The sequence below is a fragment of the Zonotrichia leucophrys genome, chromosome 7 (assembly GCF_028769735.1).
Source record: "Zonotrichia leucophrys gambelii isolate GWCS_2022_RI chromosome 7, RI_Zleu_2.0, whole genome shotgun sequence".
NCBI lineage: Eukaryota > Metazoa > Chordata > Aves > Passeriformes > Passerellidae > Zonotrichia > Zonotrichia leucophrys.
Window position 1 is genome coordinate 8,248,934 of NC_088177.1, and position 27,950 is coordinate 8,276,883.

At 39.0% G+C, this 27,950-nt stretch overlaps 1 long non-coding RNA gene across 1 annotated transcript in view; it reads left to right on the plus strand.

The window, feature by feature from the left end:
• Positions 1-1,147: 1,147 nt before the first annotated feature.
• Positions 1,148-27,950, plus strand: part of LOC135450638 (uncharacterized) — a 31,278-nt gene continuing 4,475 nt past the window's right edge. The window contains exons 1-2 of the long non-coding RNA XR_010441126.1: positions 1,148-1,383; positions 20,286-20,412. This is a non-coding gene — a long non-coding RNA (uncharacterized LOC135450638). The remainder of the gene's footprint in view (positions 1,384-20,285; positions 20,413-27,950) is intronic.

Here is a 27,950-nt window from a genome sequence, read left to right on the forward strand (position 1 = left end):
AATTTAGCTTTAATTAAAGCTTATATAAGCCAATAAAAAATCTAGGTTATAAAACACTGTTTAACACCAGGGTATATTTTTTTTAAATATTCATTTTGTTGATTTGCATGGCATGAATTAGAAGGAATCCTCAGTCCTGGTATGGAATTATATGATAAACTACACATAGATAAGTCAAATTAGAAGTTAATACAGCATTAAATAATTTTAAACGTTTTCCATTCCGTAAAAATAGAAGTGAAAATGCTAAAGCATGCTCTAAACTGCCTCTTTCATCATGCTGTTAATACATTATTAGAGTAAAGTGGTAATTTTTCAAGTGTTTTACTGAATAGCACCTACCACTATGGAGCAATGAATGAGTTGAGGAAAACAAGATATAGAATCAAAGACTTTTCAAATGAACAAGAAAAGGTCAGTTCATAATGTAAGAAAAAGGAAAATAGACATGGTCTGTGACATTTGGACAAAATATATACACCTAGAAATGTGAAGTGCCATTGATTGGCCAGGGCTCTTGAACTGAAGCCCTGCTGACACAGAAGTTAAAGAATTGCTGTTTAAGATCACCCAGGGGAGGCCAGGGAGCCTAAAACCCCAAGGAGAGCTGTCTCAGACCAGGTGGTATCTATAATTACAGATAATTAGCTTGGGAATCACACTTCCAACCTGAGCAACTCAGCAAGTGCTCCTCACAAAGGGGGTTTCTGTTCCCCACTTGAGGATCTGAGTATCTAAAATGGATTAAAGAACTTGTTTACCTCTCAAAGCAATGAGGACCTGATGTTTTCTAGACAGAAAAGGCATTTCCATCATTCCAGTTCATTGCTGCTTATCCAGTGAGCAGGAACTTGTCTGGTTTTAATGGTGGCTGACTTGAAGAGTTAGAGTGAGATGGGTTTGGCTTGGAAGTGCAACATGGGTGGCAATTCAGCTTCTCAATTAAGAAGAGTTTTGTTTTCAGCTGAGCATTTCTGTCCAGCTGAAAATGTATATAATTTTAAGACACTTGAGGTAAAAATCACTTTATTATATAATTTATTTCTTACTGCTGGGAAAATGAGGAGCAGGTGCCCAGTTTATCCTTTACATGAATCCTAAGAATGAAAATTGAAAAACTACTGAAGATGAAGGACAAAAAGAAGACTGAAAAGTTCTATTTGAAAAAGCCTAAAAAGAGCCAGCTGTTGATATGTTTTGCTCTTAAAACCAGATGTCTTTTATTTCCTGCCTCCTTTTGCTGGGAGCTCCCCAATGATTGGTTAATTAAAGAGAAAGACAAGTTAAACCTGGGAGGAAAAGCATCTTGGATATGTGTTCTCCTGATTTGTGCCCAAGGACAAGGACTGGAACCCACAGTGGAGCAGAGCAAGGCTCCTGCAGGTGAGTGGGTGACTTAAACTGTCTGCACTGAAGGGAGAGGATGCTGTGGAACTGCTAACTTTATATATATGTGTGTGTTTATACTTGTCAGGAAAGAGAAGAGTGTGTTTCACAACAGGTACTCTGGGGAAAATGGAGTCTGGAGGTTTGTAGCCTATTGTAAGATAGAAGAATTTGGGTTGTGTTATTGCAACTGGATGCAGAGAGCAAATCAAGGATTTTTGACATTGGATCCAAAGTGAAAAAAAAAGCCCAAAACACTGTAGATTAATTTATTTTTTAAAATCATTAATAGTATAATGTATTTCTTGACCATGGGAGAATGGTTATAATTCCTTTGTGTCCGTGCCATGAGAAAATTCTACAGCTTCTTACAAAATTTGAAGAAATTCAAAGACACTTGATTTTTTTCCTCTTCTCCTCAGTTTCTTAGGGAAAGTCCTGGCTATAAAAGCAGTGGAAATGTTGGCTTCCTATCTAAGCTCAGTTATGAGGCTGAAATTAGGCTTTCTCAAGACACAAACCCTGCTCAAAAGTTGTACAGTCACTGAAAGGTCTTTTCTTTTTCTTTCCCAGGAATGTAATAGAATTTTTTGATTCTGTAAAATTTTAGGGTGATTCTTATAGTGCAGGCTTGCAATCAGTCATAAAATGGCCTTCAAACATTCCCTACCCTCGAGCTGGGGGGGCTGGATGAGACTGATCTCTGTGCACAACTGAGAAATGCCCAGCTAAATTAAACTTTCTTTTTGTAAAATTAACTCAGGGATGCAGGCAAGAGCAAATCTGATATTGCCCAACCAAACTAGAAAGTGGGAGCAGGAGAGGGAATTGAACCTCAAAAAGCCCAGTGGATATAATGGATTGCTCAAACCCCTGATTTTCTGTATGGAGCCATTCTCAGAAATGTGTCTCAACCTGCATCTAACATAAGCAACAAAACCAAAAATCTAAATGACATGTTTTAAAGGTTTTAGACACCCTTAGAACTCTTTTTGGAATAAGGAGGTGTGTGTGGAAACCCAGAAAAACTCAGTCCCCAGCAAAAGGTTCCCTACTGCACCCAGTTCATGCTCATTTCTTGCACATACAACCTTAGGGAGATTTCTACTGCAGAAACTGCAAACTCTTGTGAATTATGAATATTTTCTGTATTCTCCTGCTCATTTAAAATATTCTCTCAAGCAGTTCATAATGTTTATTTGGTTTTGTTTTGATTATTAAAGTTTCTAACATTTCAATACATTAGAGAATGGGTAAAGCTGTTTTCTCAGTGCAGTGAGACAGCATAAATTAAATGAGATGTGGAAAGTTTATCTTTTGCTTTGTGAATCTGTTCATTTGCAATGGCTGAATTAGTTCATTTTGCATGTTGATAGAATGTCTTGTTCAATCTTGGAAACCACACACAGTATCTTTTTTTCATTTATAGAAGGTGGCTTGTGCTGTGCACACCATTAGTTTGAGGGGAAGATGGTATTGTCACAGGGAAAGGGACAGGGACAGATTCTGATTTGGCTTCACTTTGGATTGTACATTTGAATCCATCTGCCTGAGGAATTGCTCTGGATTTTTACTGTAATTCATAAAGTAGGACTGCAGTGAATCTATTTGCTGATTTCATACAATTCTCTGAATACTTTCCTTCTCTGAATGATTCTTACATATTTTAGTACTGCAGGTCCCTCTCTGGCTCTTCTTGACTGGCTGTTCTGCTTTTACTTTGCATCAGATTAGACTCTGATTTCTATATTCCTACCCAGGATCCTGCAGAAATACACTTCACATTTCCCCTATGTTTGATTGAGTCAGTCATTACCAAAATAGACAATATTTCTACTGGGTGCTTAGAGGCTTTCTGAGAACTGTGATGTGCAAAACATAGGTAGACAAACAAACAAACAACTAAATTACTTATTTAAGTTTGACCTAGTTGGGTTATTATCCTATTTGTTTAGTATTTCTATATATCTCTATCTCTTCACCTGTCTATATCCCCCATATAAATATAGTCAGTCTGTCTGTCTGTCTGTCTATCTATCTATCTCTTGTTTATTTGATCTAGTCAGCATTGTTACCAGTGCCAAATGTGGGCAGTTGCATTTGCTGTGGCAAAGGAAGTGTTTTGCAGTTTTCCTGATGCCCTTTTCTTGGTTTTCTGCTTTATAAGCCCTTTGAAGCTGACAACTGCATCATCCTCTCTGACCTGCTGACACAAAATTTATTGACAGCCCACCTAAAGGAAAGGCTGATGGATAACAAGAACAGGAGGAGGAGGTGTGAGTCTGATGGATGATTTGGGCCTCAGAAGCCTGTGATCAGTCCAGCAATTGCCTTTGTCCATTTGAGTTATTCAGGAATCATGTTAGTCCTTTCCTTTGCTCAGAGCTAATAAATCTGTAATAATAAATAGAATAAGTTTGTATTGTGACAAATGTGCCTGCAGGTGCTGTGCTGGGAGGGGGGACTGGGCCAGGGCTGGGTCACAGAGAGGAAAAGGTGACCCCTGCAGCTTTCCATCTCCAGTCTCACCCTTCTGTGATCTCTGCAGCTTTCCATCTCCAGTCTCACCCTTCTGTGCTTTTGCAGCTGTCATAGGAGTTTTGCACAGGCATTGAAGACAAATCACATTTCCCACATCTCTTTCTAGAAGACAGTTCTGATGGAGACTTTTGCCAGTCCTAACCAGAATACTCATGGATTTTTTTTTCCTTTTCAACAGAATGTCCGTCCAATTTGCCAGCTTAAATATATAAAACAATCAACAATTTAAAGAGTGCAGCATGAGGGACCAAAACCTCTGGTTTCTCTATTTCTGAGTGAAATTCTCTGCTCACCAAGATGTCTAAACTCTTGCTCCTTGTTCACGTTTCTATCCCACTGACTCTGGAATTATTTTTCATTAGTTGTAACTTTCATTATTGTAACTTCCTGGCAATACCTGGAATTTGCTCATGCAACCACCACTGGTCATGCAGGCACTGGGGTGCCTCTGCAGGGCTCATGAGGCTCAGGGGGTGACAGTGGGCTATGGGGCACAGATTCCCTCATTCCCTCAGATTTGGGGTTTACTGGGGAGTTTCTGTCCAGCTCCTTGTGGACCTGTTGGTTTTCCCATCTTTTACAGAGATGGGGCAACTGAGAGGCATTATAAAATATTTTATTCCATTATCAGTTTTGATGAACATGTGACACAAGAGTGTCAATAGTGAGACAGTCTCTCAATGTCATCTCCATTCCACAGCCTTCCTAAGTCAGCACTACTTATCTCAACTTTTACATACAGATGTACAAGACTCTATGAGCTTTCTGTCATCCAGCCTTTGCTCTTGGGCAGCTCTTCCCCTTTCTTCCCTCAATTCCACCTGTGCTTTCTGTGCTCAAATTCTCACTCTCAAAAATATAACAAGAAAGTCATGGTTATTTTCATCCCCCCAAAAGCAAATAATTTATGCAGTGATGAAAATATTTGTAAGTTAAAAATCTGAGTTTTCCTTTGCTGCTGCCTGCATCACACTGTGCCTGGGAGTGGACAGTGGGAGTGCTGTCCTGGCTTGGTTAGCTGGGAGCCCTTCTCAAATCCAAAGGCATGGCAGGAGTTGAACTTTGGTGAATTATTTTTTATTATTTTTTTAAATCTTTATTTTTTTGCCTCATTTTTGATGGTTCAAAACGAATCACCTTCTGACACTCTGCCAATGGCTTTGCTAGATGGCTCTGTGGTGGTGGCCTGGCTCACTGCTGACACTGGAAGTCAGATTTTCTAGTGTGAAATGGGATGGATAATACCCTGTGTCCATCTGTAAAGCATGCTGATGTCTGGAAGACAAACAAAACACCAAAAAAAACCCAAACAGTCAAATAAAGCAAATGTACGTGATCAATACAAGGTCATCATTTGCTCTGCAGGAAAAATAGGCAATCTGTGTTCTTTTGCAGAAATACAGAAAATAGCTCAAATTGCACAGGATTTGGATTGAGGCTTCTTCAGTGAGTGCTGTGTTTGACTGACAGGTGTAATTTAAAAGAAGAAAGGATGCTATAAATATTTTTAAAGACAACACAGCTCCATCTCTGTGTATAGAGGTCTTTCTGCCTCACAAACTGCATATAAAGATGCATGTCCTTAGGAGGCAGTAAGTAAAGTAGAAGTGAAGCTTTTATCTCTCCAAACCATTAAACACAATGACAAAAATAAGGGTTGCTCACATAATACCTTGCAAATGGAAAATAGAAGAGCACTTAAAATGATGCTGTATGATATACAGACCCTGTATGCTAAAATAGTGACGTTAAATTCAACACTTTTTTGGTTGTTAATTTAATCAATCAGATGTAATCAGTGTATTAATTCTTAATTATTATCAGTTTGCTAATTATCAGGGATTCCTGAAAGTTTTTGGTGTTTTTGCTGATAGATGTGATAAATGAGGTTTTCAAATGTTGGCTTGTTAGCATTAAAGATGCTCTCACTGAGCATCTCTGGTTAAGCTCCTTGCTTTGTGATGCTGGGGTGAATCTGAAACCCCAAAGGCTTTATCCCCCCAGAGATTCTGCATTAGGCAGCAGATTCTCATGATGAAAAGCAGAGCTCTCTGAGGAAAAGATATTACAATTTACCACATGAACAACCAAGTTCATTCACAGGGCGCTGCTTACAGATTCCTGTGGAAAATCCCTACAAAACCAGTGCATTTGGGCTATCATAGAACCTGTTAGAGAGGCTCAGCCTGAGCAATGAGATCACAGCAAGGCAACCTGGCTTTCCCAAGCAGAGCTGGCAGCTGCTGGGTGATGTGAGGCCACTTTGTTCTGAAGCCCTGGAACCCCCTGTGCCTGACCCCTGCCCACCACCAGATGCTCTGGGTGTGCTGCACCCCCTGACAAAAGGCTGAGGAAGACCAGTAGCCTTCACCAATTGAAATTTAATGAGGAGTGAAAAGAGCTGAGTGCAGGTTTGAAAGATGCTCGCCTGATTTTTTTTTTTTTTTCCGTCTCCAAAACGACCTTGCATTTTTAATGGCTGCAGATTAACAGCAGTAATGAATCCCAAGTGTCCAATGCACATCAAGGCTGGGTTCAGGAAACATTAAGGGATACCTAGGAAGAGTCATAGATTTTACACAGAGAGTACAGTAATGATCCTGCAGACAAAAATTAATGATTTAAGAAAAAAGTAGAAATGTTGTTCTCATTCCCAAGGTTAGAGAAGATAAATCAGGAGCGATTGCTTTCCCCAATTGCTTGTTTTGGGATGAGAAATTTGATAAAGCTGTAATGATAAACATGGAAGGGCTTGGGAGGTCAAGACTCGTGGAATTCAGAGACTGATGGCAGCAGGGTGCACTTTACAGCCAGGCTGGGGGGCTCAGGTCCTTAGAGAGTTATTGGGGAATATTGAATTGTCAATATGGAAACACAGATGTGTCTGTTGTGATGAAACACCACTCTTCAAGCTCCACTGAGCAAAATGCTTCCATTTCAGAGTGGGAAGAGGTGGGCATGGCAGAGGGACACCCACTGGTGCATTTGAGTGGCTCAGAGGCAGCTGAAACAGACAGGAGGGATCACCAGGATGTTCAAAAGGAGCTTGATTTGAAGGTGCTGACACCCAGCAAATTGAGGTGGAAGGGTGCTCATTAGAACTAAGGACCTCAACAGGGAACCCAGCCAGAGCCAAATGAAGGAGTGGTAACTGACAGGAAATTGATCCAAAAGCCACTTTAGAAACACTGGGAGATGTGGCTCAATTTTTTTTTATTTTCACAGTTAAAGGAAAAATTGTTTAGAAGCCCCCAAAGATGATTTGTTTGGAACAAATGAGTTTAAATTTTAAAAAAAATTCATTTTGCTGTGAAAATTATAGATAGAATTTATAGAAAAAAGAATATAGATATAGATAGAATATATAGAAGAAAGTTGGTGAGAGTGATAATAGAGTAATGAAATATATGATCATATTTGACCAGTGAGTGCTTGAGGTCCTACCTTGTGGGCTTTATCAAATTGTTAAAAGTAAAATATTTTAGGAAATGCTAAAATTTGGAATGAAATTGCATATTCTATCTATAATTGGAATTAAAATTATGCCTTCTGAGCAAATTTTGAGGAATGTGAATATCAGTCAATAGGTCTTGCTGTAAGCTGAGTGCCCACACTTGCTGTGAGCTGAGTGTCCTATCTCTAAGCCAGCAAAAGCTGCATTCTTTGCAGCATTGAAAAATTTTGTTGTATGAAGTGTGGGAGCAGCTACAAAACACTCCTTGAAGCAGCAGAACCTGGGGTGAGTGCTGTGCAGAAATTGTGATCTTTGCTCCAAGCTCAGTGAGCTCTGCAGTGGGGTGGGAATGCTGCAGGAGCTGCCAGGCTGGGATGAAAGGGAGCAGGGCTCTGCTCCTGAAGGGATTGCTTCTGCTTGCCTCAAAGCATCAATCACCTGGATGTTCTTCTTTCCTGTGATAGCTCTGGCTTATCTCTGCTGTGGAAGAGGGGGGATTTCCTTGGTAAGTCCCTGAGCTCTTTGTGGTGTGGGAAACTGCGAGGGCGCATCCCAAGCGATGCCCAGGTTGCACATCCCAGGTTCTGTGGAGGGAAGGACCTGCTCTGAGCAGGAGGGGGCTGAGCAAAGGTCCCAGAGCAGCCAAGCAAGGAAACATTTCTTCCTCCAGGAGCCAGGTTCAGACTCACCAAACCCAGCATTTGTGTCCTTGCCAGTCTGTGCATCCTTCCCCATACAGCACAACCTGTGCTGCTGCAGACCCGCACTGGCATCACGGGCTACTGAAAGATGTCACAGACATATTTTATAAAAAATCCTTTTGCCAAGATCTTTTCTTCTGAGAAGCTTCAGCTTCTCCATGTTTTGGTGCTTTGGAATGTGATTTGGAGAATTGTTTACTTTGTTTTTTACTTCATGACCAAGGACAGCCACCTGTGTCAAGGCTGTGAGCAGTCACAAGATTTTATTATGATTCCATTCCTTTCCTTTGCTAGCCTTCCAATGTCTCCTTTCTCTTCTCTTTTAGTATAGTCGTAGTATATAATTTTCTTTTAACATAATATATATCATAAAATAATAAATCAGCCTTCTGAAACATGGAGTCAAGATTCTCCTCTCTTCCCTCATCCTGGGACTCCTGTGAAGGCCACCACAGGGAGACATTGTTTTTTAGTGTTTAAACCTTTTCCTGCCTTTCAATTTTCCCACTGCTGCAGCCTTACTCATCAACTGTCATTCGGCATCTTTCAGAACAACAAAGTGAATCTCCAGAAGCTTTAAGTAGGTAATAAACTTAACTCTAATTCTTTTGTTTGCACTAACAGAGATTGTGTGCAAAGGCATTTCTCAGCAACAGGAGACTGAACTTTCTGCTCTAGCCCAGCAGGAGAATTCTTATGTACCGGCAAGATGAAAAGGGATGCAGGTACCCAGCCCTCACTTGCATTCACGAAAATCTCATTTTAGTTATTTAATCTGATCAAGATGGCATGAATTGCTTAAACATTCCTTGCACATAATTTTATGTCAGTCAAGAAAGGCACAAAAATCTGTGTTTGCAGCTGGTGGAGTATGTTGGATCAAAACCTTTCAATGCACCTTTTAAATTTTATTTTTTTTTACCTGCAGTTTACTCTTGACTCATCAGTGCCGTAACTGAGAAAATGCTAGTTCAGATTGTGCAGCCACCACCTCCTACTGCCCTCACTCTTTCTCATGGTCCCTTCCCCACTGACCAGGCATCTTTTTTACTTTTATTTTTTTTATGTGAGTCATTGAATGAATAATAAAAAAATCCCAAGACAGGTGCAGTTAAAAGATTAGGAAGTGCCAGAATTTTATATCAACAAAAATAAGTTATTGAGGCTGATGTATAATCATATAGAAAAAGACTCATTTTCTGCCAATTTAGTGTAGTAACAACAGATAATAACACATCTTAGAGCTCTCAAGTGGAGCAGGAGGGTGCTTATTCTTTTTGGGCAGGTGGTGCCATGCCCAAGCCTAGGTATATTGCATAAATATTGTTGGCATCAAACATATCTCAGAGAAGCAGCCTGAAGATGAATCATCCACTTGGAGAGGTCCCAAGCCACCATTTATTTTTATCTACCTGCATTTCTTACAGGCATTTGGTGGTTTTGCTTCTGCTGAGAAAACTATATTATGTGTAATCCCTCTTCTGGTTTTCTTTTTTTTTTTCCTTATTCATTTTTACTATGTTAACAGGAAAAAGCCTTGGCAAGGAACTAGACTCCTCCAAGATGGAAATTCTCTTCTTCAGCCAGTGAGAGAAATTGCCTTTAAAAAAACAAACGAAATGGATTTTAAAAATTATTTCAAAACTTGAGAGATAACAATTTAGAATCTTTCTAATTTTTGTCATTTCCTTACTCAGACCCCAAGAGAGTTTTGGAGTGTAACTGGACTCAATAACTCTATGAAGTCTCATATACCTTTCTAAATTTACAGCTTGGTTGGTTTGGTATAAGCATTGGGAATCACCGGGGTGACAAGAGATGCATTTAGTTGCCTGATAGCTTGGAGCATCAAATTAAGACAGGGAAAGGTATTTTTTCCATATAAAACCCCAGTAATGCCTTACATAATGCTTTGCAAATCCCAAATAAGTGATCATGGATTTGTGAATGGCAGCAGGAGGCAGAAGTGCTCAGCATGGAGAAGGTGGAGTGACTTTTGCTTCCCCTGAGGATCAGGAGCAGCCTCTTGGTCCCCAGGGAACTGCAGGCAAGGTGCAATTCATCAGGAGTTAAAATACAGCCATGGCTACAGTCTGACCCCCAGAATTCAGCTTAGAAGTGCTCAAAAGCTGGAACACAAAACTGTTTTTTGAGGTGGTTTTTTTCCTTGGGCTGCTATTATGGAGAAAGCCTCTTAAATGTCAGTCAAGAGAGCAAACGAAGACTTAAGCTCTTCTCAGTGCTTAATTCTAAATTTAAGCAGGTGTCACTGAGGGATGAATGGCTTGGAGCACAGCTAAAGTGGGGATACTGTAGCCTGCTTTTAAGAAAGATGCATGAAAATAGGTTTTCAAGGGTTGTCTCCCCTTCTGTGGGGACAGAATTAATTTCTTGAGAAAATAACCATGTTTTGTCTTCTTACTGTTGTACCTATCTTAGACTGTGACCTTGGGGTATGTTTTATATGATTATACCTTCCTTCTTTCTGGAAACAACTAAAGATAGAGGAGGTTGGAGATATTTTCACCAGTTCAGATAGCAAAGGTGGAATCGGATATAAACCAGAAAAAAGTCAGTTGTGTGTCAGAGGACACAATGCCATTAAACCAGAACTCCAGAATGTGTGGCTCCCTTGTGGTATTTCTAGAATTAAAATATCTCATTGCACAGCTCATGGACTTCTTCCAATACCACCACCATGAAAAATGCAGAGCATCTCTTTGTAGATCAATTCTGTTATTCTGAGAGCAGAATGCATATCCCTAGGAACAAATAGCAATAAAATTAAAAAAAAAAGTAATAAAAGCGAAATCATATTTCATTTTCCTTTTTAACTGACAGTGCTTCATTCCCTTTAGGTACAACCAAAGTCAAGAAAACCCCTTCTTCCTAGCCCTCAAATTCCAGGAGATTATCATTAAAATACAGCACATCTAAATTTGTAATTGAAAGAACTTCTCACACACTAAAAATGAGGTTCAGGTAGATGAAGAAATCAGGGGGGAATTGACAGCACAGTTCTTCAAAAAGCAGAAAGTCTGAGCTGTTTTCTGGCTGTTGCTAAATCTGGATTAAAGGCAGCACGAGGTGTGTGTGTGGGATTGGCCATGGGCAGGCAGGGATGAGTGAAGGAATTCTGGCCAGAAGCCATCCACAGGCAGCTTGTGCCACTTCTGGTGTCACTGTTCAGTGACAACATTGAGTCATTCACTCATTGTGGTGTGCAGGGACCCAGCCCTGCCTTTAGAGATGAGTTTTGGTGCCTTGAAAGAAAGCAAAAACTTCACACACTGTGTTTGTAGCAGTGCTAAGCTTATTTTGTCTCAGAAATTATCTAGAAAAGAGCCTGTTCTTGTGCTGGCACACTTATTTTAGTTTTAGAAGCTGGTATGCTTTTTTTTGCCATTTGGTGAGCCGAGCAATATTTACTCACTGTTTTTATGTGCAGAGAAATTTGATAAATATCAGGACTTAAAGTTTGTTTTCTGCTTTTGCTAAATGACAGATTACTCTCTGTTATTCCATTTAGCTCTACATCCCCCACAGATTTACTCACTGGTGCAGTGACTGCTGCTGTGTGGCTGCTGTTTGGTTATTTTTCTCTCAGAGCTGAGCACAGAAACCAGTTTTAAATAGCTGTTAGTAGTTTTAAGTGGCTGTTAGTAATTTTAGGTAGTAATCTGGATAGTGCCCAGGAGGAACTAAACTTGCTGTGGGACCCAGAGCCACCAGAGGGAATGAGCCACAATGAGCCTTGCAGGATGACAGAAGGCCCTTCTCCTGCCTTTCCGTGTCTTATGAATGGTGAAACTTGGTCTCCCTTGCCCTGGATGGGTGCTCAAAACATTGATTTTCTTCCTAGGCAGTGGCTTTTCAGAGTGCTGTGGCCAGAGCTGTGCACTAAATTAACAAATCATGTATTAAAGAATTATCAGTAAATATCAGTAGTAGGTGCAGGAGTATCTGAGTACAGACCTTGAAATTGAAGAGGGGGTACTGCTTCCAAATGTCTATGAGGGATGCAGCCTTGCTCTGCCAGCAGAAATATCTCCAGCAAGTCAAATTCTGCAGCTGCAGTGAGGCTCCACTCAGGTCCAAGGGCAGGGAGACAACGGGAAGGGAACGCAGAGATTTCCAGCTTTCTCCCTCACTTCCCCCTTATTTTTCACATGTATAAACCACATTTACCCTCCACAGCTTTCAAAGAGCTTCAGGGTTTTGTCTTTTTACCATAACCATGAAGAAATCAGTAATTTTTTCACTGCTTCATTGCAGCATTAAATATGGAAGAACAGATACCAGCCAGCCCAGTATCATCAAACCTGAATCACAAAGCAAACCCAGAGAGAGTACCTTTCATTGTGCTGCACCTCTGAGCATGATCTGTGGCCAGAGAGATCGTAAAAAATATTCCTGTTGTGTCCTGGGGCTGGGAGACCCTCCAGGCTTCCAGTGATGTTGGATTATCTCCTGTGTATCAGGCAGAACACAAATGGAAGTGGGATCAAAGATGTTACACAAGCCCTAAGCAGAATAAATATTACATATATGTCAAATGTGTCACTTGGTGTTTCTATAGAAAGTTCTTTATACATTAGAATCTGTCAGCCTTTATTGTCTCTGTTTGAGCTGGTCTCTGCAAAGCCTTAAGCTAAATATTGACTTTTTGCATGAAGAATATGATGATACACTTAGGGCATGGATCAACAGGCCAAGGAGGAAATGCAGGCTGGGCAGCAAATCAATGGTGAGATTCAGTTCTTCAGGGCATAGGATGAGGCCAGGCATTGTGCTTGTGAAATCATTTGCTCTGCAGTTTAGAAATGTACAGAAATTCACTGTGCCTCCAAATGTGGTTATCCCATCTTAGTGCTGTTGATTTGAATTCTTTTAATGCTCATTATCCTGGACTGCTGAAACCAATGTGTTTGAGCATAAAGGAAAGAAAGGTTAAGGCTTTTGAGGAAAACTGTTCCTCCACTTTTTTTTTTCTTTTCCTTCTCAGCAGTACATGTACTTTAAAGCAGTTGAATTTTTGGGGTACATTTCTTACATTCTGGGATCCTCCTCATATTCTCTTCCAGTCTCTGTTTGGAAAATAATGTCATTAACTTCCTGTGAAACAATCTTTATTCAGCTATAGGTATGTGCATGTATATATATCTATTTGTATTTGTGCAAAAAAGTCTTTAGATTGATATCTCATACTAAAAATCCACTCTGGGCATTTGCCTAATGTGTTATAACAATAGAAATGGATAAGCAGGCATAAATAATGGACAGCACTGCTAAAGGCCAATTACAGACCCTTATCAGCAGAACAGTAAGAATTTCCCTTTGATGTGTCCTTGATTTTGGCAGAACTACACAAAATGTATATTGTCAGTCTGTGGGAGTCAGAGCTCTTTGCTGGAGTCTAGCACAGATTCTTCAATTTCTCATTACATATTTCTCTTTTATCTACCAAAAAAAGCTGTGCCACTTGCTTCCAGCTAGTGAGGAATTTGAGCAAGTTTTGCCTCCATTGTCCCTTTCCATTTTTGATGCTCAGATGGAAAAGCCACCCTTTGTCCTCATGCAATTTGCTTCATCATACTTAAAAAATCTAAGGTAATTGCAAAATTGAATGTAATTCATTTTCCCAATGCACTAATGGGGAAGTAATAAGTTAATGGCTTTTTCAAAAAAGCAAAATTGTACTTCCAATGGTTTGGATTCTGCAACCTGATTTAGAGTGATTGTACATGAGAGTGTGCAGAACTTTCAAGAGCAAATTTAAACAGTTGCTCTTCCTGGAGCTCCAAATGTTCCATTTTCCTCTAGGGGTCTGTGGGAAACAGAGGGGCATCAGGAAAAAAAGGAAAGGTTTGATGCTATTGCAGAGTGCAGTCCTGAGCAGCCACAGAGATCTCCCTTGTGCAGAGGCCGAGTGCTCTGCACAGCCACTGGTAGGCTAGGAAAGGAGTAATTCCTACCTTTTGATGAACAGAATTGAACAATTTTCACAAATTTAACACAGGTTAAAAAAAATTGGTTTTTCTCACACCTATTCTACTGGGGGCAGGGGAGAGACAGAGATACCTGATTTTTAAACATGGTGGGTAAGTGTCCACGTGGTCATTGCAGTTATCTGCACAAATTTTTGAATAATAAATTACCTGTGGTTGGTGTTATGGTCATGCTAGATTGTGGTCATGTTAGATCATGTTATGGTTCTGTTAGATTTTGCTGTTATGGTCATACACAAAACAAGAAGCTGAGCAAGCACCTGAGAAGGAAGAGTGAGCTGGAGCTGCCAAGTGAGGCTGGGAAGTCATCCTGAACCAGGCAGGGAGCTGCAGGCAGGTATTTCATTACCTTCTGATCCCAAAAGATCCTCAACATTCAGCTCCTCTCCTCTCCTCTCCTCTCCTCTCCTCTCCTCTCCTCTCCTCTCCTCTCCTCTCCTCTCCTCTCCTCTCCTCTCCTCTCCTCTCCTCTCCTCTCCTCTCCTCTCCTCTCCTCTCCTCTCCTCTCCTCTCCTCTCCTCTCCTCTCCTCTCCTCTCCTCTCCTCTCCTCTCCTCTCCTCTCCTCTCCTCTCCTCTCCTCTCCTCTCCTCTTTCTGAAAGATTTTCAGGTTTGGCATGATGTAAGTAATTCAGGTAAACCAGAACTTGATAAGCTTTCCTTTCTGTGGTGCTGACAGTGCATCTATTTCCTGCCCTTACCAACAGGTGCCAAAGCTGGTTGCATTAAATAGCTGCCTTCTCATAAGACAAAAAATAAGACTCGGGTTGTATTAGTATGCAAATGCTTTTCATTTATTCATTACAGTCTTTCTGAGATTTGTGCCTCTGGAGATACTTTTTTGTTTAGGCCAGAAGAAACTCAGATACTTAAAAGATATGCAAATCCTTTATGAAGTGGACTCAAAACACCAAATGACTTCAGAAATAGCTCGCAGTCTATTGGAAGCCTGCAAGTATGGGATGATACTGCAGCTATTGCAGGACGTAAAGTAGACTTCAAAGAACCTTTTTTCTTTTAAAATAAATACATGAATCAATAAAAACAGGTCTCAAAATATTTTAGCTATAAATAAACTATTTATGATTAATAGTGTAGTGTAGAATAGTGTAGACTATTCCAGGACTTCTGGTGTACCAGGTTAATCAAGATGGCTTTATGTGCACAGAAATGTTCAAAAGGTGATAGTGACGGTTTTTCCTATTGCTGGCAAACTACAGGGGTAATAACAAATACTGTGAGCTTTTGTAATTATGATTAGAGCATACCTGGATATTTTAAAATAATAATAATTTTAATTCAAGGTAAAAAAAAAACAAACAAACCCTACAGAAGAGTATTTTTCCTTTAGCTGAAATTTACCATAAGATATGTTTTTAGTGCATGTAGGACTCTCCCAATTTGCATGGTGGCCTCTCATTTTTATGAGTGAGGGAAGGCTGAGAAGCAAATTTTCTCCTTGGTGTAGCTGATGGAAAAATAAAATGCTTTAAAAATCCCACTTAATTTAGACTGAATAAATCTCCTCTTTGTCACCACTCAGGGTCTGAGCCACAGATTTTCAGTGATATCAACAGCAATCTGTTGCACAAGTTTTGGATTCAGTGCAGAACAGCACGTGGAGATCTGTCCCACTGCATCCTCTGCCCTGTATTTCTTTGCTTTTTGGAAGGGTTTTTCTGGGTTTCAGTGCTCCAGTTCTTGTTTGACCTTATTGCACTTAAATTTCTTTTGATCTTGAAAGAGCCTCAGCTGCAAGGAAAACAAAATAATGTTGTTAAGACACATCTGTGTTCATAAGGAAATGGATGTAATTACGTTGCCTGAGTGATATGAAAGAAGACTTTCCAAAGTAATATAGATTGCATTAGGGGAAACAGATCCCATGGCCAATCTGCCCATACATTTTATTATGGAGTTTTTTCACTTCTGAGTGCACAAGCAGGAGCATGAGAAGCCAGGAAAATAGCACCATTTTTTTGATTTTCCATATTTAGAGTGGAGCCACTCAGAAAGGCAAAGGGAGCAGCCAGGGCCACTTTGCTGCTGGGAGCAGTCCTTGAGCAGAGTGTGGCATCCTGGCACTCTCCTGCCAAACCCTGCTGCTTTCACATCAACCCTGCCCTTGTTTCTTGAGTCGTGTTGGGAAGTGTAAACAAATGAATGAAAATAAAGGAAAAAGAATGGATGCTGCTGCTGCTGAGGCATCTTTTTGAAGCTTGTACAAGCACAGCTGGCAGAAAATATATTTGTGTTCAGCTCAGAGTGAGAGAAATGCTGTGGATGAACTGTGCTCAAGGTCAGCTTGGATGGGGCTTTGAGCAATGGGATGCAGTGTAAATGTCCCTGCCCGTGGCAGGGGCTTTGGAACTGGATGACTTTTGAAGTTCCCTTCCAACCCAAACTCTTGTGTGGTTCTGAGGTTCTATGAGTGGGGCTCAGAAGAAGAGCACAGCTCCATCCCAGGGTCTCTCAACATTTATACTTCCCACTCAGACATTGCCTTGCCAGTTTCTTGCAGACTTTTAACAATGCTCCCACCTTTGCCCCTTTCCTAAAGAAGGTTTATCTCTTTTTTCCCTTTCTGTCATCTTCTCCTTCCCTGTCTGTCCTGCTCAGCTCCCAGCAGCACAGCTCTGTCTGTGGGTTCTTCCTTGCTGAAACCTTCCAAGAGCTGTTCTTTCCCTAAATGAAACCTCACTAAAGCTGGCAAACTGCTGCAGAGTGTTTCTGTTTGTGAGCTGACATTTGCTGCTCAGGAAAGGCTTCACTGTAAAATCTTCACTCAGCTGTAGATACCATAGTCCTTTACATTTTGTTTTCAAGCTCTGATCACTCTTGCAGGCCTTTGTCTGAGCTGGCTGGGGGAGGAAAAGAAAAAAATGACAAAGTTATCTTTGTTATTTATTTTTTTGCTAGCAGAGAAAAATCTAACAAAGGCAAAAGAAACCCCACTGAGAGCATTTTAACAGCCACGTATCATTGAAGGGCAGAGCATCCCTAGCTGTGTAAATAAAGGAGGAAAATATGAACCAGTCACTGTGGTTCCAGTTTAACACAACTTCTGCAGCATTAATGAAAATTATTTCTAGGGACCTTCATTTTTTATGAAAAGTAATCCTAGGCAAGTTTTCTCTTTTATAAGACTAAGCAAAACAAAAAAAAAGGTTTGTCACAATTAAATTGGATGGGCTTTTAGTGTTTGCTGTCTTGCTTCAAATGCTGCAGGGTGTGAAAAAAGTAAAACTTTGGCATCACCTGCAGCAAGTTGAGATGAGCTGAGTAACTGTAAAATCATGAAGATAATCTTGCTTGACATGCAAATTGTGCAGCCTAACCAGGGAAAAAGCTAGTTCGTCATTTAATCTTGGAAAATGCAATTTGGGCTGCTGTAACCGGAGCTTTCCAAGAGATAAATTTCTCAAAATGATTAATATCTCTGGCAGAAAATTATATCAGTAATATGTGTAGAGCACAAAGGAGGCTTGGAGTAATGTAATTCTGTTCAAATTTTTATTTTTTTCATAAAAGGGAAGGGTAGATTATGCCATCTAGTTAAGCCTTTACATATTCTAAAGAGAAACAGTACATTCAAATTCTAAACTCTGCTTTAAAAGGGATAAATTTGTGCCTGCAGGTTTTGCAGTCCCTCAAGGTAGTGGTTTAAATGAAAAATATGACATTTTGGAATGGGATGAAATTTTAAAATCCCAGGAAAAAGAAGATTCTGAGTTCTTAAAATTGTATTTTGCCCTGCAATAGCTGTTGATACTGCTGAAAGCCTAGAAGAAAATCACTGACAGTTCCTTTTTTTTTTCTTTTGGAGAACAGACTTTACTAATCTTAAACTTAAACTTCAATGCTGATGTAAAAACTTAGAGAAAATTGCAGAAATTAAATTTTTCTAAATAACATGAGTAGTTTAAAATTCAATTACCCTGAAATTGTAGATCTGCTTCAGCACTTATTTGGAGAGGATCTTCAGAATCCAGAAGGATGACCTGGACCTTAGGATCTTTTAGAGGGCTTTTTAAATGAACCAAAGGATTATTGCACTGGACATGTGAGGTTGAAGGCCAGGTGTCTGTGGGATTCTCTCTGTTTTACCTGAGTTAATTAGCTTTAGTACATATTTATCAAAGAGCAGGCAGATAATTTTAACCAATTATTTTTTTAACACCATTAACAAATGGTGAGATAATAGGGCTGTATCACTTTCTCCCAGGTTATTGGTTTCACTTAATTAGTAATTATAGAAATATAAATTCAAAAGAGGGAAAGAGAGTGTACACTGCATAATCATGTCTTCCACACATCAGAAACATAAAACTAACTCCTTCCCCAGAGTGGTCCTGATTTATGCTGGTGGGTGAGAAGGAGAGTCAGGCCTGACACTGAATTGCTGACCTGCATTGCTTTCACTTCTCTCATGCAGACAGTGCTTCAAAGTGCCTACAATAAAACCCCAGTGCTCTGATTTACTCCCTCAAGCATCCTGGAGAAACCTGGGATGATCACTGTGATGCTTGTGGTCCTTCTCTGCCACCAGCCTGGTCCATCCCCTATTTCTTCTTATTTCCCTTTTGGGGAACTATTCTGCAGTTCCCCAAAAATTTCTTTAGTAAATATTAACATTACAATGTCTTTAAACAGCACCTAATTGTTAAAAGCTAAATCCAGAACAGATGCCAAGATCCACATTCATTTGTTCCTTGCTAATAAGTTAAAGAATGGAGAAAGGACAGAGATCACCATTTCTGCCCATCTGATTTCCACATGGTGATTTCTGCCTACACAAATCTGCACGAGTCACAGCAGTCCCAATTTTAGACCAGCAGAGCCCAATGAAGCAAGTGTGAGATTGGAAATCTGGTTGTTATAGTTTATAAATAATTGGCTGGATTTGGATAATTCTGCTGCAATTTGTCCCAGCTCTACCGAAGTTGTATCATCTTTAGCACATTAAATGAAATTATAGAGCTGTGATTCCCCTGAACCTTTGGTATAAAAACCTGTATGAACCATTTAAATTTTGGACAAAAAATATTTACTACTTGGAAAAAAGACATGGATTCAACTGAGGCAGTGGCAGAATACTGTGTTTGCACCTTCAGCTACAGATATCCAGGTAGCAAATAGAAATAATCTGTCTGTGTGCGGGAATAATCTGTCTGTGTGTGCAGAAATAATCTGTTTGTGTGCAGAAATAATCTGTGTGCCTCTTTGCACCTGCCTCGTGTTACCAGCCATTAGTCAATGTGTGTCAGCTTCATCTGGAAATTTTGCTCCCTTTTATGTTTGAATTTTCTGTGGAGCACAATCTCATGCAACCTCTCAGATTGGATTGCAGAGCATGTCAGTAGAGTCATGTAGACTGGAATGACCTCTGCTTTGAAAGGGAAGGAGGTAATTGGGTTTCCAAATTCAATGCTGCATCTGACATCAATCAGTTGTCAAATTTCATTAACTCTCACACTTTGGGTTCCAGGAAGATTGACTGTACATGCCTGTATGGCTGGGAAAGCACTGAAACTCTGACAAGCCTTGATAACCAGAGCTGCTCAAGAGAATGTCTTTAATAAATGCTCTCTCACTTTTCTGTGTGACCCAGAATTCTTCAAGGAAAGGCTATTATCCAAAGATATAAATATTCATAGACAGAAAATTAATAAATATTTGCATATAGGCATATATGGAGAGCTATTTGTCACTGTCCAGATAGGTTATATATATAAATATATATGTATATATATATTTATATAGAAAAAATATATAAAAATGTATATACACTATATATTTACATATAATATATTATATATAAATATATATATTTTTTATGTATATAAAAATGTATACACTTATGTACCTACATGCACATATATATACACACACACATATATATATACACATACATATTATATTTACACACATGTAGGTACATAAAAACAGGTCTGTATATATACATTTTTGAAACATCCATTCCAGTAAAATTCAATCCAATCTAATCCAAACATAATAAAGTCCTCCTGAAAGGGAAGTCTCCTATAACTTGCCAGGGGAATGGACCCACAGGACCCATTGCACTGTGGATAAAAAATTCTGGTGTCTCTGCTGCAGAGCATAGAAAGAGTCAGGGGCAAGGATGTGTTAAAAACATGCTAAAAATATTCTTGAGTTTAAAAGTGTGCTTTTACAGGTAGGAAAAGATTCACAAAACCAGAACAAGATACCTTGGGCCAGCCATAAAAAAACTTTGGGACTTAGGAAGAACACTGATGCCAACTTCACAATATGGATTGTTACTGAAAACTGCTTCTAACACTGTAAGTAATCTGCTGTCATCAACTTGAAGATTTCTTTGTTTTTTTGAAAGACATTATCAGAACAAAAATTTGGTGAAGAGTAAGTACTATCAAAGAAAAAAGAAATGAAAGGATATTTTCAGGTTCCTGCTGCCTCAGTGCTGCTATCCAAACACAGATCTGGTTTTGGAAGAGTGCTGGGCTCCAGCTGGAGATAATCACAGCTTATGCTGGATATCTGTGGTCCTAAAGCTCTGGGTGTGGAAATCAGGTGAGCAGAAAATAGGTTTTTAAATTCCTAAACCAAAACCTCCCCAATTAAGGAACTTCAGTCCCAGCTCAGTATCCTTGCATAAATTTTTTGAGAATCTAAAAATTTGAATATATATTTGTGGACTTGGTAGCCCACAAAAATTCACACTGAAGGACATGGAGAGACTCCCAGCTTTATCTGATGTGATAAATAAGATCACTAGATATTTTTAAACATCTGACTTCCTCTATTTTTTGTTAATACTTCATTGTCAGATTCTTATCTCCACAGTTAATTTAATTTGCTATTACACCACCCACAGTGCTTGCTTGTTCATTCTCTTTCATCTCCCTCTGTATCCCACAAGAATCTAGAGTCAGACTCTTGTCACAGTTCTGCTTCACATAAGAAGCTGGTGAGAACAGCAGGGCTATAAATTTTATGTGCTCCATTTGCATCACCAAAAATCCTGGAAACTCAGTTGCATACATTGTTTGCTCAGCTGTGTATATGCCAGCAGCCCAGAACTCATTTGAAATTATAGTTATTTATGTTTTTGTATGGCATTGAGTGCCTGTTTTCCCCTCCTGTCATTCATTCTTCACCAAAAGTTGTGATTCTATTTTTGATTCCCTGGTTGTTACTTCTGGAGATATGTTGAAGGTTTGTATAAGCTAGACTAAATTTGAAACAATCAATCCAGTTGAGCACATGGCAAGTAGCACTCCTCCAGTAATTGCTGTTCTGCATCACCTTTCCCCTTCAGCCTCTTCAATGCCAAGATCTCACAAAGAAAAAAAAAATATAATTTGAAAAAGTATGTTTGTGACGAAGATATTCATTATAAATTCTGTACACATTGGTTGTTTGCAATGATTTTGTTTTTCCACTTGTTCCTCAGGCAGTAACAGTAAATTTGGGTGCCTGTGACATTGCTGCAATTCTACCTTTGAATGAGGCTTATGCCATATATTGCCTTATAAATACTGACTTGCTTTTTTTCCCATGTGTGCCTCTCATGTAGAAATGAAATAGACAGTGCAGCCATTATTCAACTTAATTTGCAATATTTATTGCCCTTGGTGGATACAAATGTATTTGTAACGCTCACAATAAATGACCTCTGGGTTTCAGAGATGCATTATCTCAGGAAAACCTTGCAAGGAGTAAATAATGCCCTTCCCTTTCTCTCTATGATTATTTTTACAGTGCCACTATTGTGTCCTGTACCTGAATTTAATTCATGCTAAGCTGAAGGACTCTTGCTCCTGCTATAGTGTGGAACAAGGGTAACATTTGTGTAAATGCAGTGAGAGGAAAAGCAACTCTATGGCTTGCCCTGGTGACATTTGGAGAAAAATGCCAATAAGGACCAGCTGTAGAGCAAATGTGGCATAATCCTGGGAAATGAAGATGCTGCCTTATCCTTGGGATAAGGAATTCATTATCCCTCACAGCCAGGGGGTTTGTCTGGGCTCGGAAAGGATGAGCTGCATAAACACGGCCATAAAATCAGTGTCCAGTCCCTTATCATGAACTGCAAACCACAGGAGGAGCAGAGGCAGCAGCAGAGGGGCAGCTGCACACCTGAAACAATAGCCAGCTCCCCTAGCTTTCCTGTTATGGAAAGCTGTGTCACTTTAGAGCTAAAATATTTTAATATTTGAAGATCAGACAGAAAATGTCAGATGATTGGATTATGTGTAAAACTGTATTCAACATTCATAATTCATGGATTAGCACATCTAGTTCTAAGCTTCCCAAAAAAAGTCAAGAGAAAGAAATAATTATTTTATTTTAAAGCTGAAAAAGGAGGGATGAATTGACTTTTCTGAGGTCCCATTGGAAGTCTGTGCTAGAAATGGGTTTTCTCTGAACTATCCATGCCAACTTTCCCCATCTTTCTGTGCAGTAAGCCTAATTCTTATACTTTTCCTTACCCTTTAAAACCCCTTCCTTCCAGTCAAAGGACAGATACCAGAAAGAGATAATCAGAACAAAAACGTATGTTGGAATTATGGGGACAGACTCCAGTAGGTGCAGTCCCCTTTGAATATTCTGCACTTGCTAATAAAGGCTAAAAGTTCTGTCAAACAGGTGTCCCAGTTATGTGGTATGCAAAGGAAGCTGATTTAAGAACTGACAGAGAAGCTGATTTGAAATTTTAAGGCTATTTTAAATTAAATATTAATAAACTGGAAATCAAGAGTGCAGCAGAAGAGAATTTCTGTGTCAAACACAAAATAGGAAAAAAGGTTTATTCTTGAAAGAAAATTCTAAAGATACACTTCACAACTCCTGATCTTTTCCAGCAGAAAAGAAAAGCTTAGTCTCACAGAAATTCCTGTTGAGGAAGGTAATTTTATTCAATTCATAAATCCTTATAACAAAGATTTTTGCTTTGCCAATTATCCAGATATTCATTTCACAGGACATAATGAAGTATGTGGTAAATGTTTCAGCTGATCTTATTTTAACTTTTCACCATTCATGTGACAAAATGCCAGACATAAAATCTTACATCAGGTTTTTTATTGGTGCAAAAAAAGGATACCTCAAAACATTATGCATGCTCATGGATGTGAGTCTAAAATCAAAACCCATAAAATGTGTTATTGGAGGTTGTGTTTTTCATAAATGGCAGCTGTGCTCTCCTCCCATAATGTCACTGCCAAAGCACAGTGAGATAATAAAACCCATTTTTCTTTGGCTTATTTTCTTTATAAATGAAATAAAAAGAAGTCATACACTTATTACCTTATTGAAATGCTTTTTAAGCTTTGATATTTTCAGGGAAATACAAAATGTCCTTCCTGTCTAAGACTCACAGTGGCTGACTGAAATGAATCCACAGCTTCTCTCTCTTGGACTGTTAGACTGGATTATTTGCTTTTAATTCAACATATGGATATTGGAATTATCTTAGGAAACTATAAGGGGGTGTAATACAATATAAATTCTCTAATACATTATATAAATTATATAATTATATATAATTATTATACAAAAATATAATATATAAAATATAAATATAATTATTATAGAAAAATATCCTTATATAAATATGATTATATATAAATTAGATAATACATTATATAAATTATATACATTATATAAATTCTGTAATATATTATAAATTCCTTGCTCCAATGCAGTTATGCAGACTAATTAAAAAAGCAGAACAAATCCCTATAACTCTAAAGAGCACAAGTTCAATTTAGATCACAAAAAGCATTGTTCTATCAAAAAATTAGTGTATGAAATAGATAGGAAGATGAGTGACAAGTGTCTATAAAATCAGCTTGGAAATAGCTAAATAAATCTTCCTTCTCTGACTCTGAATTGCCATTATGTTCCTTGCAGAATATATATAAAAATTTCTCTAGCTCTGGCTCACCTAACTGCATTTTGGAGCATATTTGGTGCTGTATTTCTGATTTGTCTGCTATCACATAAAAATAGAAACTTTTTGCTTCAGTTCTCACAGGTCCTAACTGGTTTTGTCTGAGGAAATTTTATTTGGTGGGGATATAGAGATGGAGCTTCCACAGCATTTATAGGACTTAAAATTTGTGTGCAGTTGCTCTAGAGAAATACTCAATTTCTGCTTCATCATGGCCAAGTGTAAGAGCTCACTGAGCTCATTGTGGAATTCAACAGAGCTCATTGTTGAGGCAGTTGAGCTCAGAGCAAAAAGTCCTGTTTATATAGTGTATAAACATCATATTTCACTCATCCCTGTGGTTTTCTGGAGGGACTTTTTCCTGGTAGCCCTTTACTTTCTCACTGTTCTCCTTTCCAGCTTTTCTAACCTGATTTTCTCCCTTTTATGGTCCCATTCTTCTCATTCATGGAGCCAAACAGGGCTGCAGAAAGACTGAGTGCTGGATGGGAACTGCATTAAGAGCTGTGACAGGGTTATTGCCTGGCTGTCTCTGCAAATGTCTTTTGTGATCTTTACTAACAAACAAACTCACTTAAACTAAGTTTAGTTCACATTTCTGGTGAGCTGGAGCAGATGCAGATTGTCCTCAGAGAGTTGTCCTGAGGGGCACTTGAGATGAGCCTGTGCATAAGATCAAGGATTCCTTTTGCTGCTTTCAGAAATCCACCTCAAAACCATCTCAGGACTTTCACAGGTTTAAAACAGCGTCAGAGGGGTTCTATTGGCACCTGGACAAACCTGAGAAAGCTGCTTCAGTCTAGAGGGATAAACAGAAATAAGCATCAATCAGACCCAGCACTGCATTTTGTAATGAGTTATCTATGAATAATCTCCTTTTTTGTTTTGCTGTGGGCAGGAACACCTTCCACTAAGCTCCACCCAGCCTGGCCTTGAACATTTTAAGGGATGGGCATCATCAAGTAAAAGGTGATTTTAGAAGCCAAATTCCTTAAATTTCAAAATTTAAAGCCAAATTCCTCAAATTCCAAAATTCCTTTTCAGAGGCTTGGCTTTGGTAGAGTTTCAGACTTACCCATTGCATTTCCTGAGGTGTAACAGCACCAATAGTGCTGGGTGGATCACAGGAATTATATTTCTTACCAGCCTCCAGGTCTGAGCCTCTAATTAGACAGCTGAAATGTGGCTTCCCGTGGTTTGTCCTGCTCAGCCAAACTGCTGGGCCAGTGAGTGCTTTTTTTGAAACATAATTTCTTTCACCAAGCCTTTTAAATGCAGAATGAACTGGATTTATAAAGCTCTCATGACTTGCAGCTCTGGCTTGAATGCCTTGTGTTACACAGTTATTTATACAGCATTGGGCAAGACTGTAAGGCAGCACTCCTGGAGAGCCCTCATAAAGAAGAGATGTTCATCTCATCTGGCAATTGCTGAGAACAAAAGAAAAAATATCGAAATTACATTTAATGGTGCCTGGAAATGCTGTGTGCTGACAATGGAGGCACAATCCCTCTCTGATGCCTCTGTAGCATCCTCAGCAGTGACCCCAGGGTGCAGCAGCCTGTGCAGCACAGTTGGGATAATGCTGCAGAAACAGCCCTTGCATTTGCTTTTCCTTTCAGGAACAAGCAGGCTTTGTTTATCTGAGCTGCCTCCCGGGACTATTTGCAGAATGTCTTAAAACTTTCAAGAGAGACCTTCCCTACCTAAAGCAACCGTAATAAAGCAATTGTTAAATTTAATTTCTGCCAAAAGAGTGAGTTACCTTTTACTTTACTACCCCAGTAAAATGGATGCTAAACAAATTTTGAAAGGTCACAGATGGAATTGAGGGAAGTTTTTTTTTAATTGCTTAAAAAAAAAATGGAAGTGATTTTTTTTCCAGTGACTGTTTTACAGTGTTAGGTGTCACATTTCTGATTTCTTCAGCACTGCAGCTTTATGTTATTGTTGTAAAACTATATTAATCTATAAAACAAGTATGACTGAGGGTTTTAGTGCAGGCTGAGGTAGGAGATGCCACAGGAAGGACATAAACACCACTGCCATCAGACATCTGCTGTCCCTCAGCTGCTCACCAAAGGCTTTCCCTGCTCCTGCTCCAAGAGCAGATCCCACCAAGGATGAGCAGATCCCTGCAGGGGTTTGGAAATTGTGTCACCAAATGGCTCTGCCTACTTAGACCTCCTCCATAGAATCCTGCTCCCATGGGGGTTTGTGGGTGGTGTTTTAAAACCCCTTGCCTTGAGAAGCAAAGCTGGAATTGCTGCTCATCCCTGGAGTTTGGTGTAACTGAGCTTCTTGCTGTCAGAGAAGGCAAGATGGAATAAATCAATCATTTATTTGCAACAGCCCAAACATATCAGAGGGCTGCATGGACTATGCAGATGTACCAAACCAAGCAGGGAAGGTGAAAATAATTTTGGAGCTGATTGATCTCAATAGTTGGTCAAGACACAGCAGCGACGAGGGAGTAAGGACCAAAACGATTTAAAACTTAATCAGCCTGAAGATGTCAGGCTTTATACCATTAAAAATGCAATATTTAGTGATTCACTTTCAGATCTTTACTGAATTAATAACTAAACTGATCTATAGCCTTTTTTTTGACTGCCAACAATGGAAAAATCAGCAACAAATACAAGATCTGCATGTGAGAGAAGGTAAAATTTAAAAGAGGACCTTGGTGTATAAATTCAAGGCAGCTTTGACTGATGAGGGAAGTGTATAGGCAGGCACTGGCAGGAGAAAAAAAATGACACTGAAAGTATCATTAGGCACACTACAACAGAAATAGTATTAAAAAATTAGTTATGAAAAGAAACATTCACAAACGTTTTCATTATCATCTGTGGATAAGTTCTGCTGGCAGACAGAAAATACAAGAGGAAAAAAAATTACCTTTCTTGGAACATTTGAGAGGATAAAAAAAAGAATGAGTGTATCCTTCAAGAATGTGGATCCTTAGCTGAAGAGAGCAAAGAGGAAGCTGTTTTCCTAAAATACCCTTTGTAAAAGTTGGTTGGTGTCAGAACTATGTTAATTTCTTTTAATTTGTGTGGGAAGGAGGAGGAAAGTCAATAAGGTTTCTGCTTTCTCCACAAAGACTTAGTAATCAAAGGCCATTAGACTATATATCTTACAGTAATTAATGTGAAATGAGAGCAATTAGTGATCCTTCATTAATGAGTCTGTTACATTTGATTAGTAAGTTTCTATTTTTGTCAGATGCTATTTAACATGCTTTAATATAGGCTTTTTTTGTTTTTTTTTAATCTACAATCTTCACAAAATTCCAGCTGGGAAAGGTTTGGAAATAGGAATTATAGCTGATCAAGTTTTCCTTTTAAAGTGAAGTGTCCTGACTGACATTGCTGAAGCAGATGTCTGCTGAATTATTTTGATTTTGAGGTTCTAGGGTTCAATATTCTAGGGTTCAAAGGAAATTAGGTGCCCACATATCAACAAATCAGTGTGTGTTCAAATTCTACTCATGCTTTTCATATTTTTACTTCTCTAGCTAAATGCATGCTGGGAAAGGAAAGACATTAGAAATCCCCACTCAAGGGTAAGCTGAGTTGCTCTTTAGAAAGATTTATTGTAATGTTTGCAAAGGACATTGAACTCCTCAGACGATAAATAAAATACAAGTGCAAATTAAAATCATCACAATTCCAAGATATTTAGTACAAACACCCAATTAAAAGAAATTATTCATTAACTGACTGTTTTAATGGTTTTGCCGAATCTGGATATTCAGTTGCTTTTTCCATTATTAGCAGTCAAATTGGAGTAGGATCTCTAATGTGAGATTTGACCCTTTTGTCTCAGGTGATGTGAAAGGTCTTTTACAAAAATCAGAAAAGCTATGCTTGCATATTCATTAGTGATAATGATTTACCA